This window comes from Tasmannia lanceolata, unplaced genomic scaffold (genome assembly GCF_043159265.1).
Source record: "Tasmannia lanceolata isolate RefF3 unplaced genomic scaffold, GAP_Taslan_0.1 ptg000023l, whole genome shotgun sequence".
Classification (NCBI taxonomy): domain Eukaryota; kingdom Viridiplantae; phylum Streptophyta; class Magnoliopsida; order Canellales; family Winteraceae; genus Tasmannia; species Tasmannia lanceolata.
This window is the reverse complement of record NW_027518700.1, coordinates 13,445,049-13,458,861: the sequence shown is the minus strand read 5'-3', so window position 1 is coordinate 13,458,861 and position 13,813 is coordinate 13,445,049. Positions and strand designations below refer to the sequence as shown.

General features: G+C 37.4%; 1 pseudogene; it reads left to right on the top strand.

Annotated features, from left to right (window-relative positions):
- Positions 1 to 1,587: 1,587 nt before the first annotated feature.
- LOC143855812 (disease resistance protein RPS2-like) overlaps positions 1,588 to 13,813 on the top strand; it is a 41,529-nt pseudogene continuing 29,303 nt past the window's right edge.

The following is a 13,813-nucleotide window of genomic DNA, read 5'->3' as shown; positions in this document are numbered from 1 at the left end:
GCTTCATCTGTACAACTCCCATCTGCTTTGTTCCCAACCTTAGACTCTTCTAGACCCCCATGCTTCCCCGCCCCTGCCCCCGCACCCGCTTTGTGCTTCTAAGGTTATGACAGTCTGAAGTCCAGCCAAGTTGTTTCTCCTTAGTCCCAACTGGAATAGGTTCTGCGGAATTCTCCAGCTTCCTTTTAAAAGCTTTTCCTTTAGAGTTAGGGTGTGTTCGACAACTAGTCCTTTCCGGGATTTTCCCCTTTTTTAGGGGTGTAAATGAGAAAAGCCAAAAAAATTTCTAAAATCTTGTTCGGTTGCGTGACCCGTTTAGGTCTATTTCTAAAATTTTGCCTACTTTTTCAACTAAAAAATAGGATTCTACGAAGTGATAAATAGTTGTTTCTAAAGTTTCTCATCACTCCGTTTCTCGCCCGTTTAATTGGGCGAGAATGAGAAGCCTTGCCGAACGTGCCCTTAATCTTTCGAGCTTTGAGTTTTGATCCAAAGGGGCCCATGCCAGAAGCCCTAGGTTTAAAAGATTCCAAAATTTTCCTAGCTTTTGAAATTTTACCGACTGAGATCCTTTGTTTGGGGGGAGATCCACCAGACCAGGATTTCGTTTAGGGGCAGAAAGGTCATTCCTCTTAGCATCAGACCCAGTAGGTAACGAGCAAATTTGACCAAAATTCTTGATTACAGATCCCAAAGTGCAGCCAGCTGGCACTCGGGAAAGCCAGAGCAGAGAAGTCTTAGAGAGTGCACCCTGCACATAGTCGCCTTTTGATTTTGATTGATAGAGCTCAAAATTAAAATTTGAATTCAGGATAGTGGGTCCCAAGGGGTCACCGGAAACCCGGCTCCGAAGCTCCGAAGAAGACGGGAGGCACTCAACAGGTGTCACCGGCAAATTTCCCGAAACCTGGGGGTCCGGATTAGCCTCGATCGCTGAAGGCACCATCCCCCTCGAATTTAATATAGGGGAGGACTCATAATTAGGTAAATCAGAACAATCAGGACAAGCCCCGGCTATCTCTTGAATTTCAATTCCAATCGTATAGTAATGGTCTGAGATCCGGATTTTAACAAAGGAACCAGATAACTTCCATCGGGGAGCTAGGATTTTGGTTGATACAAAACCCATACATTGTTGGTGACTTCCTTCCATCTCCACCTCCAGGATCTTACCAAAAAGGCTCCCTAAAGCAGTAAAGCTTTCTTCACGTCCAGGATTTTGGTTGATACAGAACTCATACATTGTTGGTGACATAGAGAATCCAGCTCACACTGATTGAATACCTCACAAATTCAATTATTTGCTCTATAACTGAATCATTTCCTTGTATATGAGAAGAACATCAAGCTTTCTTCTAAATGTTTAGTATGTTGCAATATTTTCATTTGGTTTGCATTCAATCATGATCCTTGTGGGATGTGGGCCATGTGGCTGACATTTGCTCTAACTCAAAAAGCTTCACCATTTGGGCGCTGCCTTTAGATCTATTGAAAGTAAAACATGTGAAGTAGCCCATTTTCAACAGGAAATCATTGGTCAAATTGTTTAGGATTATCTAATTTTTATTAAACTCAGAGTTCGATCAGATGTCGCGCTTCAACTTGAAGTCTCGCTACGAATTGGGAAAGAGGGTCAATAGAATGACTGAAATTGTTGTAAACCTCAAAGGCAAAGGTGATTTCGATGAGGTTGATGTGTGCTCTTCACCCCCAAGGGTGTTGGAGATGCCCACTACATCAACCCATGGTCAGGAGTCATATGAAGAAACCTTATGGCGTTGCTTACATGATGATAACTACGCAATGGTTTGTGTGCATGGCATGGGGGGAGTTGGGAAAACAACTCTCATGAAAACCATCAACAATCGGCTCGTTGGAACCCAAGACTTTGATGTGGTGATTTGGATAACTGTGTCCAAGGATCTGAATATAGAAAGGACCCAACTAGCCATTGGAAGCAAATTGGGATTGTATTTTGCTAGTGATGAAGATCAAGAGTCAGAGGAAGGAAAATCTTTGCAAGGTTGAAGAGCTCGACGTATGTGCTGATGTTGGACGATCTTTGGGAGGAAATTATCTTGGACGATGTCGGAATTCCAAAGCCAAATAAGGAAAATAAATGCAAAATCGTGCTGAGTACTCGTTTCCTTCAAGTGTCTAATGCCATGGACGCTGATATGCAGTTTAAAGTTAAAACACTTGGGAGCGACAAAGCTTGGAATTTGTTCCATGAGAAAGCAGGGGAGGTAGTACTTTGGCCGGACATCCAAGCCTTAGCGGTGGAGGTTGTGAAAGAGTGTGATGGTTTACCTCTAGTAATTATCACTATGGGGAGAGCTATGCGAGGAAAGGAAAGGAAAGAGGTGTGGCTGGATGCATTAAGGGCAATGAAGGAATTGGCAGTCCCAGAAATTGAAGGTATGGAGCCTAAAGTTTTTCGATCTTTGAAACTCAGTTATGACTGCTTAGAGGAAGATAACATCAAAGTCTACTTCTTGTATTGTGCACTATATCCTGAAGATTATGTGATAGATGTAAGTGACTGATACATGGGAAGTAGGATCCGAAGAACACTCCAAATTTAATCCGAACGATAAGGGATTTGAATGGATCGTGACTGAGACATAGGTGGATCGGATCTGAAGTGAATCCGTTGACACCCCTAATAAAAATAGTTGGGTATTTTCGATAAGGCAAAAAACTGAGATGTGTTTTATTAAAATTACATAATAAAATAATATATTTCAAACATTTTTCAAATATGTTAGCAAACATATGAGGGACTAAACCTTAGAATCCTATACCATTCTAAAAGCCTGAATGATTGAAAATTCATGGTCATCTTTCTCTTAAATTCCCTGTATGTCCTGCCATTTAAATCTCTAACCACCTTAGATCTTTCATACAATTCATCTCTATCGTCAATTCTTTTAGGCCTTTATAGTCTTTTCAGCTTCTAAGTCACCCTCTGGTAGGTACTGAGGAGATGTCTTTTTGTTCTTTGACGTACCTATTGTGCTAAGGAAATAACCGGGAGAAACACAACAAAAATGATTGGGAGATAGGTTTATTTGAGGAAACCGGGCCTCGATAACACCCAAGTGTTGACTGGAATATACAATCTGCCTTCAGCAGGATTCCCTTTTCCTTTAAATAGCTTAACGTCCTTCAAGTACATAATACTGAAAAAAAAGCTTACGAGATCCATTTGGATGGATTAGGGTTTTTTCTTTTCACAACGGTCTAAAAATGCTGAAACTTAAATTGGTTTCTTCTACCAGGAATTTTTGTTATCTGAGAGGAAATATTATGCAAAATGGAGTTTCAGGAGGTCCTATCCATGGATGATTGTAGAAAGTCCGGTTGATGCAATATTTTAGGTACAACACTGTTTTTCATTAATGATACGTCAGATGTGTTTTGGTCTAACATGATGTATTCCACCAGGAATTTTTATCATTTGAGCAGGGATACTCAGTATGCAAATTGGAGTTTCAGGAGGAATTATCCATGGATGATTCTTAAAAGTCCGGTTGATGCAATATTTCAGGTAAAACATGGTAATACTTTAGAACTTCTTTATTAGTGAATGTGCTTTTCATATAATAAATTACATAATTTAAATTGGTTTACATTAATTTCATATGTTGTGAGACTATTCTTATTCTCTCTTCTGATGAACTGTTGTTGACACACAAAAACAGAAACAAAACAAAACAAAACAAAAAAAAAACAGTTACTGCCCAATTAACAATATTGATTACCCAAATATATAGGGTCTAAATCCATTTCTAATAGGAAGAGGTACATGAGAATCTAGGATAGAAGATTGTTTCTCAAACTCTCACTCTGAAGGTGATTTGATCCTAACTCTCACCTTTGAGAGAATATATGATTCACCCAGACTCAAAATGATAATTTGGACAACCTCTTTTGGGTGCCAAGTCACTTCCCCAACCTTGAAGATTAAAAACATTTTGTGCATGGTTTTATACTGTATACCGTATTAGCTTGTTGTAAATATTGCTTATGAGGTGTGCAATCTAGTCATTCTTTCCATGTTAATATTAACCTTATCCTGAGAGTTCAATTGGATCATATAGGTATTAAATGTTAAAACAAAAGCACAATGCTCTGAACTTTGAGCAGAAAATAAATTTTCTAGGCTGATAATATGTGAACTGGTAACTAGATGATCAGTGCCCCATATATATAGAACCATTTACATTTGGAAGACTATTCAATCTCAATAAACAATTGGAATTTTCTTTGTTCATGCATACCATGGCTGTCAATCATGTTCTTCGTAGCCAAGTTCCATACTTTTCAAATCTCCCATGCACTTGGAATAATAAATTAGAAGGTAACTTAATATGTTTTGAAGTAGGGTCTAGAGAACCTGATGCACGATCTCACAAAGAAAAGCTTTGATACCTAATTGATGTAGGCACCGTGAAGAAAAAGAGAAGAAAGGGAAGAGAAATAGACAAAAGGGGAGAGAATTAGAAGAATAGGGGAAGAAGAGACGAAAATAACCTGAAGAAGAGACGAATTTAGAGAGAAGTAGAAGAAGAAGAGAAGAATAGACGAATTTAGGAAGAGGAGAAGAAATCAGAAGAGGGAAGAAGAAAATCAGAATTAGAGGGAGAAGAATCTTTATTCAATATCAATCAAAGTTCATAATCTCTACTACATAAGGCCTATATATAGGCAATTAGAAGTCCTTAAAATAAGAAAACTGCCTAATTTAAGAATCCCTGAAAAGTAAATATTGAAATAAAATTCCTAGAAACTAAAATAACATGAAAAATAAATTCCTAAACTAAATAACATGGAAATATAAATCCTAATGGGCAAATATGCCACTTATTGGCCTATTATCTGCATCATTCTCCCTAGGTTGAAAAGAACTCGCCCTCGAGTTCTAGTCCGCCTGGGTCAAATATGAAAATAATCCAATGAAGCAGAATGAGGCGCAATCCGTCTGAAGCAATCCTGATGGCTAATGCTCGAGACAGCAATGAAAGCGATCTGAAAGGCTGGCAGCGGAATATGGAAGAAAGCATCCATACAAAATCATCAAAATACACGTCTTTCGTGAGAATCGGGGAAGCTGGGAAGATGGCAATGTACTCGTCCTGGATCGGCGTGATCAGCAAAACAGCTATGGGTGGTACCAATCGGGGAACATTCTCCACATAATCAACATCAACTGGTAACTCAGTAGGCACATGAGAATTTACATGGAAGTCATCCGCTATTATCTCATCAGGCTCAGTAGAATCAATGATAAAATCAGAGTCTAGGACTGAAGCTTGGGCAGTGATGTCAGGTTGATGGACCTCATGATCAATCTACGGAACAAGTTCATCTGTGTCGGCACAAGTCTCGGCAATCTGATCAATCAGCGTAAATATAGGGCAATCCTCTGTAATATGCTCGTGATCACTTGTCTCAGGTAATGGATCAACAGTCATGTCACTCGGCTCTGACTCAGGACGATGCTCGATCAACTCTGTCAAGGGAAAAGCCTCACATGGGATCTACTATAATATCTGCCTTAGAAGTGTGAAGTTGTCTCTGCTCATGTATACAACGCACTGAATTTTCAGCTATAATTTTAGCTTCGCATATATAATGACGGTCTTCTTTTAGTCGTTCAAGGAGGGCTTCGACTTTACTTTCAACACTACACAATACTCTATATTCTTGCTCACGATTCAGTCTCTGTTGATTCAAATAGTCGAGCGCATAAATATTCATAAACGCATCACGAACATCCTCCCAACGACAGATTGGCTGCTCACATCTTCTACGACGGTTCGTTTCAATGTGGCTCGATGAGCATCGGCTTGTCGTCGCACAGTTTCTTTAGCCCAGTAGATAGTCTGGCGGTGATCATGCCTATTGTACTCATGATATGCGTCTAGAGCATCAATCCAACGTAAACATGTATCCTCATAATAGCGAAAGTGAGTGCGGCCATTCCAATATCTTTCGTCGTACCCATCAAAATATGGAACATAGGACGGAGCCATTGGGATCGGCGTCGAAAACTGAAATCAACCGTCTGATTTGTTTATCATGTCGAAAGGAAAACAACACCTGTCTCGGATCTCAAATCGGATGAGTGAAAGCTGATGATCAGAAGAATGGGTGCGATTAACGGCTGAGATGGGTCCTGAAACTGTGCAGAAGACTACTGGCCGCTGCTGAAAATAGGCTGAATGCGCTCTAAAAGTTGTCACGAACAACTTTCATGATGAGGTTGAGGGCCAATTTTGAGTGAAAATAGCTCGGGTGAGGAGAGATAAAATGTGATGGAGAGAGGAGAGAAAAAGTGTAGAGAGAGAATGAGAAGAGAAAAAGAAAAAGAAAATTCAATTTTCGCCCTGCAGCAGATTGTTCGAATCTTACAGTAACAATTGATAAAAGGAGGGGTCCTACAGGGAAATGGGGGTTGAAATATGCTTCGTCGGTTAATTAATAAGGGGTGCCAGAGGAAAAAAAAAAGGTCTTTAGATGTATGTATATATTAAAAGCAAGTGGGGTGCACAAGGGAGGCAAAGGAGTAGGGGTGGCCAACCGGTTCGGTTCTCGGTCCTTCGTTACTTTTTTTTTCGGTTCTCAGTTCCCGGTTTCATGAACCGTAAGAACCGAACCGAACAGTAGTACATAATAGGACCGAACCGAACATAATCGGTTCGGTCCGTTCCGGTTCTCCTGTTCTAATGGCTAATTACTAATTACTAATTACTAATGATAATTTATAAAAACTTTTAATTAAAGTTATAATATAAGTTACTTTCTTATTATAAAAATAGTATTAACTATTACTTATTAATATTATAAGTAATTTATATTAATAAGTATATGTATAATAGAAATATAAAAATATTATATATATATATATATATTCAAAAGTTCAGTTCTTCGGTTCCAGAACCGAACCAAGAACATTAGACCCGGAACCAAACCGAATAAGTTCGGTTCTTCATCAGTGGAACTGAACCGGACCCAAAGTATTTTTAAACAGTTCGGTTCCGGTTCGGTTCTTCGGGTCCGGTTCGGTTCTGGCCACCCCTACAAAGGACGTCAAAACTGGTACTTAATTACTAAAAGGAGGGTGTTCAAGGCAAAAGCGTGGGGTCAAATAAGAAACTACCCGTTTTCTCTATTTGTAACCTTATGTGTCACCGACATATGGCAAGTCACGTGAGTTGCTATCAATAGAAAGGGACAGAAGGGGGTGGTAATTGTAGAAACCGGGGGGTGATATTGAAAGATATAAATTACTTATTAGAAGTTACTTATATCAAAAGCAACTTACCTTTTGAAACAGAATTTAATATAGGAAGTATCCCTTCATACGGCAAAGAGATAGAAAGAGCTGGGAATTGCAAAACCGCGTGGGGTTTCCTTCTTCATTACGAAACAGAGGGCAGTTTCCTTCTCCTTCTACCTCACGATGTGTTGTCTGCACAAACCCTACTTTCCTCTGTCTCAATTTCACACAGTTGAAGACGAGACGGTGCGGAGCGGCGGTGGTGGGGCACGATGTACGGTGATGGTGGTATTTGTAAGAGGGATGTAAAGTGGGTTTTGGGGCTGAAACACAAGAAAAAGTAGTGGTTTCTGGGCAGTTTTGAGGGTCTGGAAGTTGTGGTTTATGGGAGAAACAATGGTAAGGCCTAGGATTGGGTTTAATGGCAAACTGGGTTGAAAATCTACTGTGAGGAAAGGGGTTTTGCTGAGACTAAAGGTGACTTTTGGGAGGGTGTTGGGATGGAAGACAAATGTCTTTGGGCCGAAGTAAAAGGGTAAAAACTGGGCTAGGAGGGACTGATTGGTGGTGGATTTTAGGGCTGTAGATAAAGAATGGAAGATAGGGTTTGAGCTGAAAACAGGGACTGGTTTGGATCGGATGAAAGAACGTGTGGTAACGGACGGCTGCAAGCTTGCAACTAAAAGGCGATGGATTGATTTTGAAGGGGCTGAGATGGATATAGATTTCTAACGGCTACGGGAAGGTATGAAGGTGGGTCTGTAAATGATCTAAAAGACTGTGTTTGCAAGCTGGAGTTCGAGAGATACTAGTATTTATATAGATCTAATGGTGGAAGAGGTGGAGTGTTGTAATCGGTGCACAAGGACATTCTCAAAGAAGGCTTGGAAGGACATTCAGAACATTATCAAAGAAAGCTTGGAAAGACATTCAGACAAAGATTGGGTGTAACTATACTTCAGTTTAGGAACACGTTTTGAAAGTTGAAGAACGAGTGAATGGAGTTCAACAAGCTCCTTAGGTGATAGGATTTGCTTGGCATCGGATGACTAAGACTCTATGACAGCAGAAGCAGAAGACTCTAGGATGCATATATTCATATATTCATGTAATATGTAACCTTTAAATTTGAGAATGATTAACTTAGTAACTTGATTGTCTTGAAGGTAACATGATTAATTAATTGAAAATTTCAAACAAACCCATATGCTGCAAAATTTAGGATGGTCAAATGCTTTCATTGGGTAGAAGTCCAACTGATATAATGGTGACACCACTGGCAATGGGGAGCTAGCCTTGGGACATGCTAAGGATCTTGGATCCCAGAATGATGATGTGAATGTATCGGAAAACCAGAGTGATGATGGTGCGGACTTTTTATAGGAGTAAGAGTTCTGAATTCCTTGAAGCTGGAAGCGTGTAAGGCCCTCATAGAAATGGCGAGAGCTAGGATGGTGGCTGCCATCGCAGGTGGATCTTCATCCACATCTCCTTCCTCGAATATAGAGACCGATCCTCACTCTATTAGCAGGTGCATGGAGGTTCTGAATACTATGGAAGGACTGGGTCCAGATGAGTAGTGAAAGGGGTGTGATGGTTGTATGTTTATAAAAGCCTTACTGAATACTTATATATGGGAATTGAATATATGCAATTTTTTTTATATTGATCCTGTTTTGTTCAATACTTGACAAAGTGTTGTAGAAAATAAGACAGAATGCAGAAACAGAACAGTAGAATTTGTCGGGCAAGGCACTTCCAGGAAGCTATCTTTAAGATAGTAATTTCCCATGTATAGATGCAGATGGACTCTTGAAATTCTATCTCCAGGATACAATGCCCAACACTGAGAATTTTAACAGGAGTGCACTTCCTGTATTCTCACAAACCAGAACCCACTCAGAAAATACGTTTAAAACTAGTATGAAAGTTAGAAGAGAAAAGACTTTAGAAATTCTGGAAGAAGAAAGATTTAACAAACTCGGATTGAGTCCCTTTTAAGGACTTCAAATAGGTGCAAATACACCCTTCTGAAGAGACTCAGAATCGGTGTAAAGACACCCTCTCATGAAGAGATTAGCACCCTTCTAAAGAAGTGGCGTAACTCTTCAAATATAGCCGTTTAACAAAAAACTGTTTCGGGTATTAAAAAGTTTTTTGTTTAAATGACAGTTATAGCCGTTAGGCCTTAACCGTCTTTTTCTTTCTTCTTCTTCCTTCCTTTATTTCTTCTTCTTCTTCTATATATATTTATATATATATTATATATATATATATATTAATAATTATTATTACTTGAAGTTCTTTCATGGTGCTCTCTCAAAGAGAAAGAGCTCCAAAGAACTTGAATGAGATGAGAGAAACTATCTCTTATTTATAGATGAAGGAGTGAGGGGTTTGAAACCCAAATCTCCATTTGGGATTCACCAAATTTCAAATACTTCCCACCAAAGCATTTGAAAAGATTCTAAACCAAAAAGATAGAGGCAACTTTGCACAACTTTCAAGACTTTGATTTTTCCTTCAAATTAATCGAAGGAACTTGCACAAGTCTCAAAAACTTTGCTTTTTCCCTTCAAAATATATTATTTTAATATAATATAATTAATAACACCAATTACATTATTAGTAATATAATAATTTATAATAGATAACAATCCCCCACTTATTACTAATGATGAATGTAGAATGTCTAAAATGCAAAACTGGGTATCAGTATAGTGTAAGTCTAAAGGTGGCCTAAGCTTGAACCTTAGGATTGAATATAAGACTCAAGGAAACATATTCACACTATACACGGGTTCTTGGTTCTCTCAAATGGCAGCGCGTTAATGGGCCTTGCGCTGATCCTGGTGTAACAAGTACTCTAGGATTTATCCAGAGAAATCCATAGAAAGCGGCCTCTCACTTTCTTACTTGTAAAGGCATACTCATAAGGAATGTCCACAACCGCTCTATCGTTCCACTTTCAAACCTATGAGTCATGTTAAGAACAAGTTCAACCTATCTTGTTGTGGAGACACAGTGCATTTCACCAGATATGAGACTTTAAGAGAAACGTTTTACCCCCACTATTTCTCAAAATATTTAATGCACTGGAAATGCAACCTCGCGTTGACATTTCATGGATAATTCTTGATTGAATTGCCATTGAACTCTTATGCACATGATTTTTCAAATTAAAGTATTAAACTTCAATTGACATCAATATGATAGAGTGGGTTTCAACCACTATTATCTCTTTCCACCGGTAATAGTCCCATACCTCTCATGGTTTTACTGATCTTATCACCTGATAAAGGTTTAGTTAGGGGGTCTGCCAACATTTGATCAGTAGGTAAGTATTGAAGTGTCACCTTACCCTTTTTTCACAACTCTTCGTATGTGATTATATCTCATAGCAAAATGTTTGCTATTATTTGATATTCTTTTATTTATGGTGTTGTAAATTGCTGCTTGATTATCACAGTATAAAGTGATTGGTCCTTTAGTAAAATCTATAAATGGAATGCACCTTTAAAATCTTTTAATCCAAAGTATCTCTTTGCTTGCAAGAGACATAGCAATTAATTCAGATTCCATTGAAGATAATGCTATACATGTTTGTTTCTTAGATGACTAAGCAATTATACAACCACCCATAGTAAAAAGTCATCCACTAGTTGATTTAGAAGTAAGTCTATCAGAAGCCCAATTAGCATCACTATAACATTCTAAAACAGAAGTTGTACAATTATAATGCAAGCCATAATTCATGGTATGTTTTAGATATCTCAAAACTCTACTAATTTCATTCCAATGTTCAATACTTGGATTACTAGTAAATCTACTTAACATACCAATTGAACATGCAATGTCTGGTTTAGTATAATTCATGGCATACATTAAGCTACCAATGATTTTAGCATATTTCTTTTGATTTATAGGTGACCCAGTGTTGGGTACTAATTTACAGTGGGGATCAAAAGGAGTCTTACTAGGTTTGCAATCAAAATGATTAAACTTCCTTAATAATTTTTCAATGTAATGAGACTGAGTTAAAATATATTTACCATCTCTTTTGATAATTTTAACTCCTAAATAACATCAACAGGACCTAAGTCTTTAATGTCAAATATTTGAGTCAAATATCTCTTAGTCTCATTAATGCAATCTATGTTGGAACCAAAAATCAATAAATCATCAACATATAGAGTAATTAACACTTTAAAATCTTTTGTGCACTTAGAAAAAACACAACTTTCTACTTTACTTCTTTTAAAACCAAAACTTTTAATCTCTTTTCTAAATTTCTTATACCACTGTCTAGGTGCTTGTTCAAGACCATAAAGATATTTGTTTAGTTTGCATACCTTATTTTCCAGGCCTTTGAGAACATACCCTTCAGGCTGATGAATATAAATTTCTTCATCAAGATCTCCATTGAGAAACGCAGTCTTGACATCCATTTGATGTACTTCAAGATTGTAGATGGAAGCTATAGCAAACATAGTTCTAATAGAAGTAAATTTAGTAACAGGAGAAAATGTTTCAAAATAATCTAATCCTTCTTTTTGACTAATAATTTTTCAATACTTGGATTACATCAAAATGTTTTAAGATTGTAGATGCAGAAACAGAACAGTAAAATATGTTGGGCAAGACACTTCCAGGAAGTTATCTTTAAGATAGTAATTTTCCACGTATAGATGCAGATGGACTCCTGAAATTCTATCTCCAGGATACAATGCCCAATACCGAGAATTTTAACAGGACTGCACTTCCTGTATTCTCACGAACCAGAACCCACTCAGAAAATACGTTTAAAACTAGTATGAAAGTTAGAAGAGAAAAGACTTTAGAAATTCTGGAAGAAGAAGAATTTAACAAACTAGGATCGAGTCCCTTTTAAGGACTTCGAATAGGTGCAAATACACCCTTCTGAAGAGACTCAGAATCGGTGTAAAGACACCATCTCATGAAGAGATTAGCACCCTTCTAAAGAAGGGGCGTAACTCTTCAAATATAGCCGTTTAACAAAAAATTGTTTCGGCTATTAAAAAGTTTTTTGTTTAAATGACAGTTATAGCCGTTAGGCCTAAACCGTTTTTTTATTTCTTCGTCTTCCTTCCTTTCTTCTTCTTCTTCTATATATATATATATATATATATATATATATATATATATATATATTAATAATTATTATTACTTGAAGTTCTTTCGTGGTGCTCTCTCAAAGAGAAAGACCTCCAAAGAACTTGAATGAGATGAGAGAAACTATCTCTTATTTATAGATGAAGGAGTGAGAGTTTTGAAACCCAAATCTCCATTTGGGATTCACCAAATTTCAAATACTTCCCACCAAAGCATTTGAAAATATTTCAAACGAAAAAGATGGAGGGAACTTTGCACAACTTTCAAGACTTTAATTTTTTCCTTCAAATTAATGGAGGGAACTTGCACAAGTCTCAAAAACTTTCCTTTTTCCCTTCAAAATATATTATTGTAATATAATATAATTAATAACACCAATTACATTATTAGTAATATAATAATTTATAATATATAACAGAAAGTTCCTCGTCAAATAGTGTTGGTGCTTCATGACTAAACATGCCTGATAAATTAAAATAACTTGGCAGAGTTCCTCTTTAGATGGTATCGGTGCTTCATGACTAAACACTCCATATTGGATATGGGAATTATTGAAACACCCCAAAAAGTTGGAAGTGGGCAACTTTTACGATGAACTTATCTTCGTACACACGATTGCGAATATGATCTATTTCTGCTTGAAAAAACTATTTAGTGTTGCACAAGTTGTATTTTTGGTAGGTCCCTCTGAGCCGAATAACAAAGACTTAGACCATTTAGCTAGAGGCTCAATCCCCAACATTTTAATTGGTTGAAAAAAATGAATATTTCCACAAAATAAGTTTTGTTTACATCGAAAGTGAATTCTATATTTTATAAAATTCCTAAGTCGCACGTGCATTTTTTACTAGTAAACCAGATAAAAGACCGAGAAGTGAATCCAATGTAGATGCTAATCTTGGCATTGAACCATTTTTTACTAGTAAACCAGATAAAAGAACATGTTTACAATGTCTGATATTCTGATCGCCATTGTCTCACTTGTAGCAGTTCCTTGACATTGTGACTGATGGAAACAATGCCACGATCATGTCACTTTAAAACCTTCAATAACAAATAAATCGGGATTAGGGAGAATGCTCCAGCCCTTCTTCTAGAACATCATTCTATAGAGTAGGTAAAGCATAGAGCGCATACAAATCTTTAAGATTCCAAAAAGAAAACCACACTCTGCCAAAGCATCCATTTAAGTTAAGAGAATACTCAGCCACAAAATCTTTTGTTCCTAGACACAAGAAGCAAAGCAATTACAGTAGGAATAATGGAAACTTTTCAGGCAGCATACATATTTTACTTATCACTTTGACAGGCTCAATCAGTTAAGAGAATGCAGAAAGAATCACAATAAATGAACATCAATTAACATAAATATAATTGACAATCGTCTGGACCACG